Consider the following 9,869-nt stretch of genomic DNA (forward strand, 5'->3'; position numbering starts at 1 on the left):
GACTCCGCCTCTTCGCCTATATAAAGGTCCCTGACCTAAAACACGATACGAAAAAAGCCACGGTACGAGAAACCTTCCAGAGCCGCCGCCATCGCGAAGCCAAGATCTGGGGGACAGGAGTCTCTGTTCCGGCACGCCGCCGGGACGGGGAAGTGCCCCGGAAGGCTTCTCCATCGACACCACCGCCATCTTCATCAACGCTGCTGTCTCCCATGAGGAGGGAGTAGTTCTCCATCGAGGCTCGGGGCTGTACCGGTAGCTATGTGGTTAATCTCTCTCCTATGTACTTCAATACAATAATCTCATGAGCTGCCTTACATGATTGAGATTCATATGATGATGCTTGTAATCTAGATGTCATTATGCTAGTCAAGTGGATTTTACTTATGTGATCTCCGGAGACTCCTTGTCCCACGTGTGTAAAGGTGACGAGTGTGTGCACCGTGTGGGTCTCTTAGGCTATATTTCACAGAATACTTATTCACCGTTATGAATGGCATAGTGAAGTGCTTATTTATATCCCTTTATGATTGCAATGTGTTTTGTATCACAATATATCTGCGTGCTACTCTAGTGATGTTATTAAAGTAGTTTATTCCTCCTGCACGGTGTAATGGTGACAGTGTGTGCATCGTGTAGTACTTGGCGTAGGCTATGATTGTGATCTCTTGTAGATTATGAAGTTAACTATTGCTATGATAGTATTGATGTGATCTATTCCTCCTTTCGTAGTGTGAAGGTGACAAGTGTGCATGCTATGTTAGTACTTGGTTTGGTTATGTTGATCTGTCATGCACTCTAAGGTTATTTAAATATGAACATTGAATATTGTGGAGCTTGTTAACTCCGGCATTGAGGGTTCGTGTAATCCTACACAGTTAGTGGTGTTCATCATCCAACAACAGGGTGTAGAGTCTAGCATCTATCTATTTATTCTGTTATGTGATCAATTTTGAGAGTGTCCACTAGTGAAAGTATGATCCCTAGGCATTGTTCCTAAATACTGCTATCGCTGCTTGTTTACTGTTTTACTCGCATCTTTACTTCCTGCAATATTACTACCATCAATCGCACGCCAGACAAGCACTTTTCCGGCGCCGTACTACTCGCTCATATTCATTCATACCACTTGTATTTCACTATCTCTTCGCCGAACTAGTGCACCTATTAGGTGTGTTGGGGACACAAGAGACTTCTTGCTTTGTGGTTGCGGGGTTGCATGAGAGGGATATCTTTGACCTCTTCCTCCCTGAGTTCGATAAACCTTGGGTGATCCACTTAAGGGAAACTTGCTGCTGTTCTACAAACCTCTGCTCTTGGAGGCCCAACACTGTCTACAAGAATAGAAGCACCCGTAGACATCAGCTTACATGTACATATAGACTATACTTCGGTGACACCACACGAAAGGCTCAACGGTACAAAAGCCCAAGCTTGAGGGAACCCTCTGCCTAGGATAAATCATTCGAAGCGGGCATAGAAGCATCTAGAGCTAAATTGGTCTGCATGACAGCAGCAACGGAGCTGACCGAGGGGATGGCTCGCCATGTCAGCCCAAAACAGTGCAGTAGAGCTAAATTGGGCTTTGAAAGTAGGTAAATGAAGTTTATCTTCCTTCCTCTCGCGCTCTTCTCGTTTCTAAATCATGTTAAACTGCAAATCTTTATGTTTTGGTGCTCATGTCATGCTTGCATCCGTTGTCTAACTATGAAATTGAGTTTTCTTTCACCATAAATGTTACCATAAATGAAACTGGATTTGTTAACTTTAGCTTATTTTGTGTTTACATGTACAAAGAGACTATACTTCGGTGACACCGCACGAAAGGAGGCTGCACGAAAGGAGGAGGCTGCACGAATGGGTGGTGGTATTTCCGGACCCTAACATGACGCCTTCATTTTCAAGTGTGGTTGACACAAGACGAAAGGAGGCTGCAATAAAGGAGGAGGCAGGTACTGGAATGTATTGTTTTGTCCTTCCTTTGCACATTTACTATGAGTTCTGTTCTATTTATATAAATGTTATAATACTGATGAATCTTTTTGTATAGTTTTCTTCAGTTGATAAATTGCAGCAGCTGTTTCCGGTGAGTAAACTCCGGTGTCAACGCAGAAACGGCCTAGGAGATTGTGTTGGAAATGTTCCATCGATTCTCCACCCTGGGCCGAAATTTTGTCCCTTAGCCTGACCAAATATTTATAAGGGCTTGTTTGGTACTAGAGTTTTAGAGCTGATTAGCTGGATAATCCGCTCCAAACATCAAATCCCCACTTATCACCAATACATGTTTGGTGCTAGAGTATGAGCGAGTTTAATCCCCACTTTCCCCCAAATTTCAGTGTAATTTTTTCAATCCCCAATACACTACCCCAACCTAGTGGATTGGGGATGGGGTTTTGTGGGGATTGGGTGACAGGAGAGATTCACGAATTTGTTAACTTTACCTTATTTTGTGTTACATGTACATATAGACTGAATTTGTTTACTTTAGCTTATTTTGTGTTACATGTACATATAGACTATACTTCGTTGACATCGCACGAAAGGCTCAACGCTACAATAGCCTAAGCTCGAGGAATCCCTTTGCCTAGGATTAATCCTTGGAAGCGGGAAAATAAGCATGTAGAGCTAAATTGGTCTACAAGGCAGCAACACAGGCCAGCCCAAAACAGTGAAGCAGTAGAGCTAAATTGGACTGTGAAAGTTGGAAAATATAGTTTATCTTCCTGCTGCAGGCAAGTTCCTCTCTCGTTGTTCTCGTTTCTAAATCATCTTAAACTGCAAATCTTTTTTGATCTGGGAGGGACGGTGTGCTAGCAAACACACCCGTGACATTGTGGACAATACAGAAATGGTTATCTGAAACTGGATTAGTTAACTTTTGCTTATTTTGTGTTTACATGTAGAAAGAGACTATACTTCGGTGACACCGCACGAAAGGAGGTTGCACGAAAGGAGGCTTTATATACACCTAATGCTAGGTGGAATTTCCTTACCCTAACATGATGCCTTGATTCTCAAGTGTGGTTGACACAACACGTAAGGAGGCTGAACTAAAGGAGAAGGGCAGGTACTGGAATGTATTGTTTGGTCCTTCCTTTGCACATTTACTATGAGTTCTGTTCTATTTATCCCTTTGCCTGACCCAATATTTATAAGGGCTTGTTTGGTACTAGAGTTTTAGTGGTGATTAGCAGGGATAATCCGCTCCAAACTTCAAATCCCCACTTATCCCCAATACATGTTTGGTGCTAGACTATGAGCGAGTTTAATCCCAACTTTTCTCCAAATTTCAGTGTAATTTTTTCAATCCCCAATACTCTACCCCTACCTAGTGGATTGGGGATGGGGTTTTGTGGGGATTGGGTCACAGCAGAGATTCACGAATTTGTTAACTTTAGCTTATTTTGTGTTACATGTACATATAGACTGAATTTGTTTACTTTAGCTTATTTTGTGTTACATGTACATATAGACTATACTTCGGTGATATCGCACGAAAGGCTCAACGCTACAAAAGCCTAAGCTCGAGGGATCCCTTTGCCTAGGATTAATCCTTGGAAGCGGGAAAATAAGCATGTAGAGCTAAATTGGTATACAAGGCAGCAACAGTGGATCTGACCGGGGTGATGGCTCGCCCAGGTCAGCCCGAAACAGTGAAGCAGTAGAGCTAAATTGGACTGTGAAAGTTGGAAAATAGAGTTTATCTTCCTGCTACAGGCAAGTTCCTCTCTCGCTCTTCTCGTTTCTAAATCATCTTAAACTGCAAATCTTTTATGTTTTTGGTGCTCATGTCATGCTTGCGTCCTTTGTTTAACTTGTCAAATTGAGTTTCTTTCACCATAAATGTTTAGATGATACCTCCTTATTCTTCTGTTGTTCGGAACTCAGGTTGTCTGTTGTGATCGTGGTGAACATACAAGTGCCATGGGTAGGCTTGAGTTGGGGTTGGATTTATACCAGAGGATCCGGGGAGGGAAGGATGACACCGCACGGAAGGAGGTTGCACGAAAGGATGACACATAGGCAGGTACTGGCAAATATTGCAGAATGTATTGTATTTCTTCCTTTGCGTATTTAGAATGAGGTCTAGAGTATTTATATAAATGTTATAATATAGATGAATTTATTTTTTACTGTTTTCTGCAGTTGATAGATTGCAGCAGGTGTTTCTGGCACCGAAGCAACTCCCTAGGTGTTGGAAAAATTCCCTTGATTCTCCACTCTGGGCCGAAATGGTATGCCTTTGGCTGACCTAATATTTATATGGGTTGTGGGGCTTTATGGTTATCTGAAACTGGATTTGTTAACTTTCGCTTATTTTGTGTTTACATGTACAAAGAGACTATACTTCGGTGACATCGCACGAATGGATGCTCTGATACCATGTTGTGAATGAACAACTAGTATTCACTGTGGGCCAAAGGCCAGTACATGTACAGGTGATACAATATGCAGGGAAGCCCTCATACACTGGAAATATACAGTGAAGGGGTCTACATCACTAACAGATGACACATAGGCAGGTACTGGAAAATATTGCAGAATGTATTGTTTTTTCTACCTTTGCGCATTTACTATGAGTTCTGGAGTATTATATAAATGTTATAATATCGATGAATGTTTTTTATTATTTTCTGCATTTGATAGATTGCAGAAGGTGTTTCTCGCACAGCATCAACTTCCTAGGTGTTTCTCGCACTGAAGCAATTTCCTAGCTGTTGGAAAAATTCCATCGATTCTCCACTCTGGGCTGAAATGGTATCCCTTTGCCTGACCCAATATTTATAAGGGTTGTGGGGCTTTATGGTTATCTGAAACTGGATTTGTTAACTTTAGCTTATTTTGTGTTTACATGTACAAAGAGACTATACTTTGGTGACACCGCACGAAAGGAGGCTGCACGAGTGGATGACACATAGGCAGGTACTGGCAAATATTGCAGAATGTATTCTTTTTTCTTCCTTTGCGCATTTACTATGAGTTATGCAGTATTTATATAAATGTTACAGTATAATATTGATGAATATTTTTTACTGTTCTGCAGTTGATAGATTGCAGAAGGTGTTTTTGACACCGCAGCAACTTCCTAGGTGTTGGAAAAATTCCAGCAGTGGGAGGAATGATTTCATTAACCTCCATGGTGGCTCCTTCTTCAAGTGAATTCCAGCATGAATTGCAGCAGCTACTTTTGCTGTATGAGTGTGGTGACACCGTACGAAAGACATTACTTATTTGTGAAGTGGATCTTGTGTTGGACAGTAATGCAGGTCATATACTGTCCAACACTCGCCCTCAAGATGGGTGATAGATATGTATCATCCCCATCTTGTCACAAGCTCGATCACAAGCCAGCAGCTGCTATATTCTGTTCAACATCTTGAGATATCTCCGGGGCACTAGAGATATGACGATTTGTTTTGGTGGTAAAGAGTCAGAGCCGATTTCAGATTCAGATTTGGCAGGAGATATTGATGGCAGAAAGTCCACTTCGGGATATTTGGTTACCCATTCAGGGGGAGCAGTGGCTTGGCAAAGCAGGTTGCAAAAATCTGTACCCAGGTTGCTCATAGTGAAGCTTGCATCCACACCTGTTGTTTTGCCCTCATGTTGAGGTGGTTTCCACGTAAATCCTTTTGTCACTTAAGCAGTGTGCTTGTGTTTGTTTTCCTCTGCATCTATTGGTTGATGCTATCCTCGAAAGTTTATCGTGTATTTCACACAGGCATAGTAGGAGGTGGTTTTGACTCAAATGATGAATTTCCACCATCCCGTTGTGTTGGCTATGCCAACATATGAATTCCTTTTCCCGCCGAGACAAACACTAGAATGATGTACTCAGATTTGACATGAATGGTAGGATGAATAGATCACAACTGAAATCCATGAAAGTTGGCATTTGGTTATATTTGTACTTACTGTATTTATTCAGAGATTTGGTTCCTTTTCATCTTACGCATTGATATCGGCTGTTAGAGCGATCAAGTTTTCTGGATTCTAGACCTTGCACAACATGCTCGATGTTATTATGGCACGGACCAGAATACAAGTTGTACAAGGCCTTAGGAGTACTAGGATCTGATACACAACATCTGTTGCCTAGTTGCGCGTAAATCCTGAATGCATGATAGGGATGTAGAATAACCTGGGCCTGGTATGGGCCGGCCCAATTAGACCATGTAGCTGTTTTGGTTTCTGTTTCTGTTACATTTCATATTTTTTGCTATTTCTATTATATTGTTTTCTATTTTTGTTTCTGTACGGAATGTACTTGAACCCAGACATTAGTATTGATAAGAAATCTTAGTTCGTCTCCTGCAGACCTGCTTGAGAGTCTTTGGGAAGGGCACACAAGGGTAACATAATTGTTCTCCCCAACAGATTTCCAAACTTCAGTTTGTAAATCTGTTTCCCCGAGATTCACCCGGCGGCAGGCGGCAATCAATCTACATTGTAGGTCACTCGTCGGCCAAACAACAAGCCAACAAGGTAATTTCCTCTTTGGGCGCACGATAGTTACCGCGTAGTGGTTGTGGCTCCCAGGCCGCTGAGGATAGCCAACTAGAGGACCAACACTGTGTGCATGCTAGACAGGGCAGCATAAGCCCACAATCATTTAACGAATAAATGACAGTCGCACGTTAGACGGCCCACCATAGGCCAATTAATTTCCTCTGCCTGTCTTGTTCAGCCAATCTGGCCCAAGGACACCACGACGCGTAGTTGACAGGTGGGATATATAGTGAATCCAGTAGGTCCCACGACTGTATGTGGGCCCGACGGGGTTGGGAGCAGGGACCCACCAAGCTCTAACATACGGGCCCCAAAAGTTCTGACATGTTGGGTCCAATATCTGGAATGTTGGGCCCACCAAGCTCGGGATGCTGGGACCCACCAGGCTCTGACATGCGGACCCCACAGATCTCTGGCATGGAGGAACCACCAAAACTGTCAAATGTGGGTCCCACCAGGCTCTGACATGCGACGCCCACACATTTCTATCATGCCGGTCCCACCAAAACTCTCAGAGATGGGTCCTAGTAGGCTCTAACATGCGGACCCCACTGATTTTTGTCATGCCGGACCCACCAAAATTCGCAGAGAAGGGAACCCAGCAGGCTCTGACATGCGGCCCCCATAGATTTTTGTCATGCCAGACCCACCAAAACTCTCAGAGAAGGGTCCCATCAGGCTATGACATGCGGCCCCCACATATCTCTGTAATGGCAGACCCACCAAAACTCTCAGAGAAGGGTCCCAGCAGGCTCTGACATGCGCCCCCCACAAATCTCTAGCATGCCGGACCCACCAAAACTCTCAGAGAAGGGCACCAACGGGCTGTGAAATGCGGCCCCCACAGATCTCTAGCATGCCGGACCCACCAATACTCTCAGAGAAGGGTCCCAGTAGGCTCTGACCTGCGGGGCCATGCGTCCAGAATTGACGGCAGGCAGCCACTTCTGGTGGAACGTGTGGAATTTTTTTTGGCATGGCAACTGACATGTGGATCCCATGTTGGTGGTACTGACAGTTCTGGGCCACTTCGCATGCTGGGAGGCTGTCGGAAGGGGCGGCCCCACTCAGGTGGGCCGTGTCGGCACGTGACATGCGGGCCCGAGTGGTGCAGGCCAGGTACATGTGTGCAGACAGTGGTTGTCTCCCCTTACAAATATGGGTCCCAGTGCTGCAGGACTTGGACTGTTGTGCGTGCAGACACAAAAGTACATGAACAGGAGCGTGCAGAGTGTGGGTCAGGTGTGTCCACCGGCCCGAAGCCCACTTGTTGTGACGCCCGCCCACTACTGTCTCAGCAATTCATGCCGCCTACCACCCGCGCTGCTCATTTCTGCACAATCGCTGACGTTTAGACCTCGCCCATCACTATATTTTCGGGCTAAGCGGCCCAAATCTCCATCTATGACGCGAAAACGCCCTAGCGTCATAGAAAAAGACAATCACTGACGGATTTCAAAACCATCAGTATCATACCGTCATTGAAGGCCCATATGTTACTAGTGACCGCTCGGCGACGGCGCTTGGGGCCTCCGATTCGTAGCAGGGAGGCGCCGAGCGACTACACTCAAGGTCGTCAATGTACTTTCTGCGACAGGAAGACACCGCGCAAGATCTCATGGAGTAACCATAATCCTAGAAGGATGTACGACAGCTGCTCCATGCCAAAGGTAAATCAACATATATTAGGAGCTTCGAAATCCCCTCTTCTCGGTGTTTAATTTGCTCTGCTTCTTGTTCCATTGTGCTAGGGTGAAAAAAAAATGCAAGTTTTTCCAGTGGTATGACGAGGAAGGTGAGGTGCTGAGCCCCTTCATGAAGCAACTCATCATTGACCTACGCGATGCCGTCTGGGATAAGATAGAAGAGATTTCGTGCTTAGAGCTCGAACTGCTGCAGCAGAAGGGGAAGAAAGAAGGCAGCTGTATGAGAGTGATTTTAATGGTATTGGTTTCAATAGGTTTAGCAATGTCTCTTGGTATGATTACGTCTGCACGGTGAGCTCAGCCGCGTGTCTTCGTCCTAGACTGGGCTAGCTATGTGTCTTTCCGCTATCTTGCTACCCCTTATCGCTTGAGAGTCGCCCCGTCCTCACTGGGATGCTCTCCCCATTTCATCGGCCGGCCTCACCGACCAAAGTGGACGGGTGGGCCGAGTAGCGTCTACTCTAGATACTTCTCCAGCAGGTTGTAGGTCTAGTTTTAGATCTCGCTGGGTTCTGGTTGTACAATACAAGTACGTGGTTGCATTTTCTTTCTTTTGAGGGGCCTTGTATTTTGGAAGTTGTAATGCAACATTAATGCTGATCTACAGCAGTATAATCTTCTTTTTATTAGATTATCTGGTTGTACACTCTATATAGCGCAGTTTCATACAATAGTTATTTATCACTTGGAGACAATGAGTTTGAGGCCGGAGGAGGTTATATGCTCGAGATGCAAATGGCCAGGATGTAGGAACGAAATCCTCTATAAACACCAATTTGGACATTGAGGTGGATGTATGTAGTTGCAAGTACAACTTTTTTTACAAAGTGTTGCAGTACAGTTGCTGAAACATTTTCATCTTCGCGTAATTAAACAAACAAATAATACACTCATTCAACATTGATGCACCTATCATAAGTTTGAGACATGGCCAGAATGCAAGTTATGCGATTACAACACGATGATAATTTCTTGGTGGGAATCTATTCCTGATCACTATCTACATTCATTTCGCCATAACTACAATTCCCATTGTAGTACTCACCATTGGTAGTGCTGAAAAAAGGGAACACCTTTTTAGCATGCATAGCTAGAACTAAAGTATCATCTTTGGTCCATCGACTTCTTGCAGGTGTGTTTTTCGAAGATCTGTTATTTTTGAGAGCAGTTTTCTCCTCCGGTGTAAGCCAGGCACATCTAAACAAAACCACAGACCTGTCGCCATGGTACTGTAACATAATAATCTCTTTCAGGGTTACATGGCAAGCAATCAGGTCTTCATCTTCGCCGTATGTGCTTGCTATCATGATTCCACCGTTCTCTCACTTCTTATTCGCACCCCTTACAGCCGTGAAAAATCGAACCCCATTCACTATACATGCTGAGTATTTCGTGATTCTGTGATCAGGACCACATGCCAACGCGAAGAGATCATCATCTACCAGATTGCCATTCTTAATCTTCAGTATCTGCCAAAACACAAGCAAATAAATATATCACCATCTGCTGATAAAACCTCTGTTCCAACAGTTCTTACAACGTGAGAATAAAAACTAACATAGCATCTAAACCATGACGCAAACCCTGTAGCCATCATTTTTTGAATGTCTGGCACCCCTCCTTGCTCCAAATCTTGTCTGAACATTTGGC

Source organism: Lolium rigidum, chromosome 4 (assembly GCF_022539505.1).
Source record: "Lolium rigidum isolate FL_2022 chromosome 4, APGP_CSIRO_Lrig_0.1, whole genome shotgun sequence".
NCBI lineage: Eukaryota > Viridiplantae > Streptophyta > Magnoliopsida > Poales > Poaceae > Lolium > Lolium rigidum.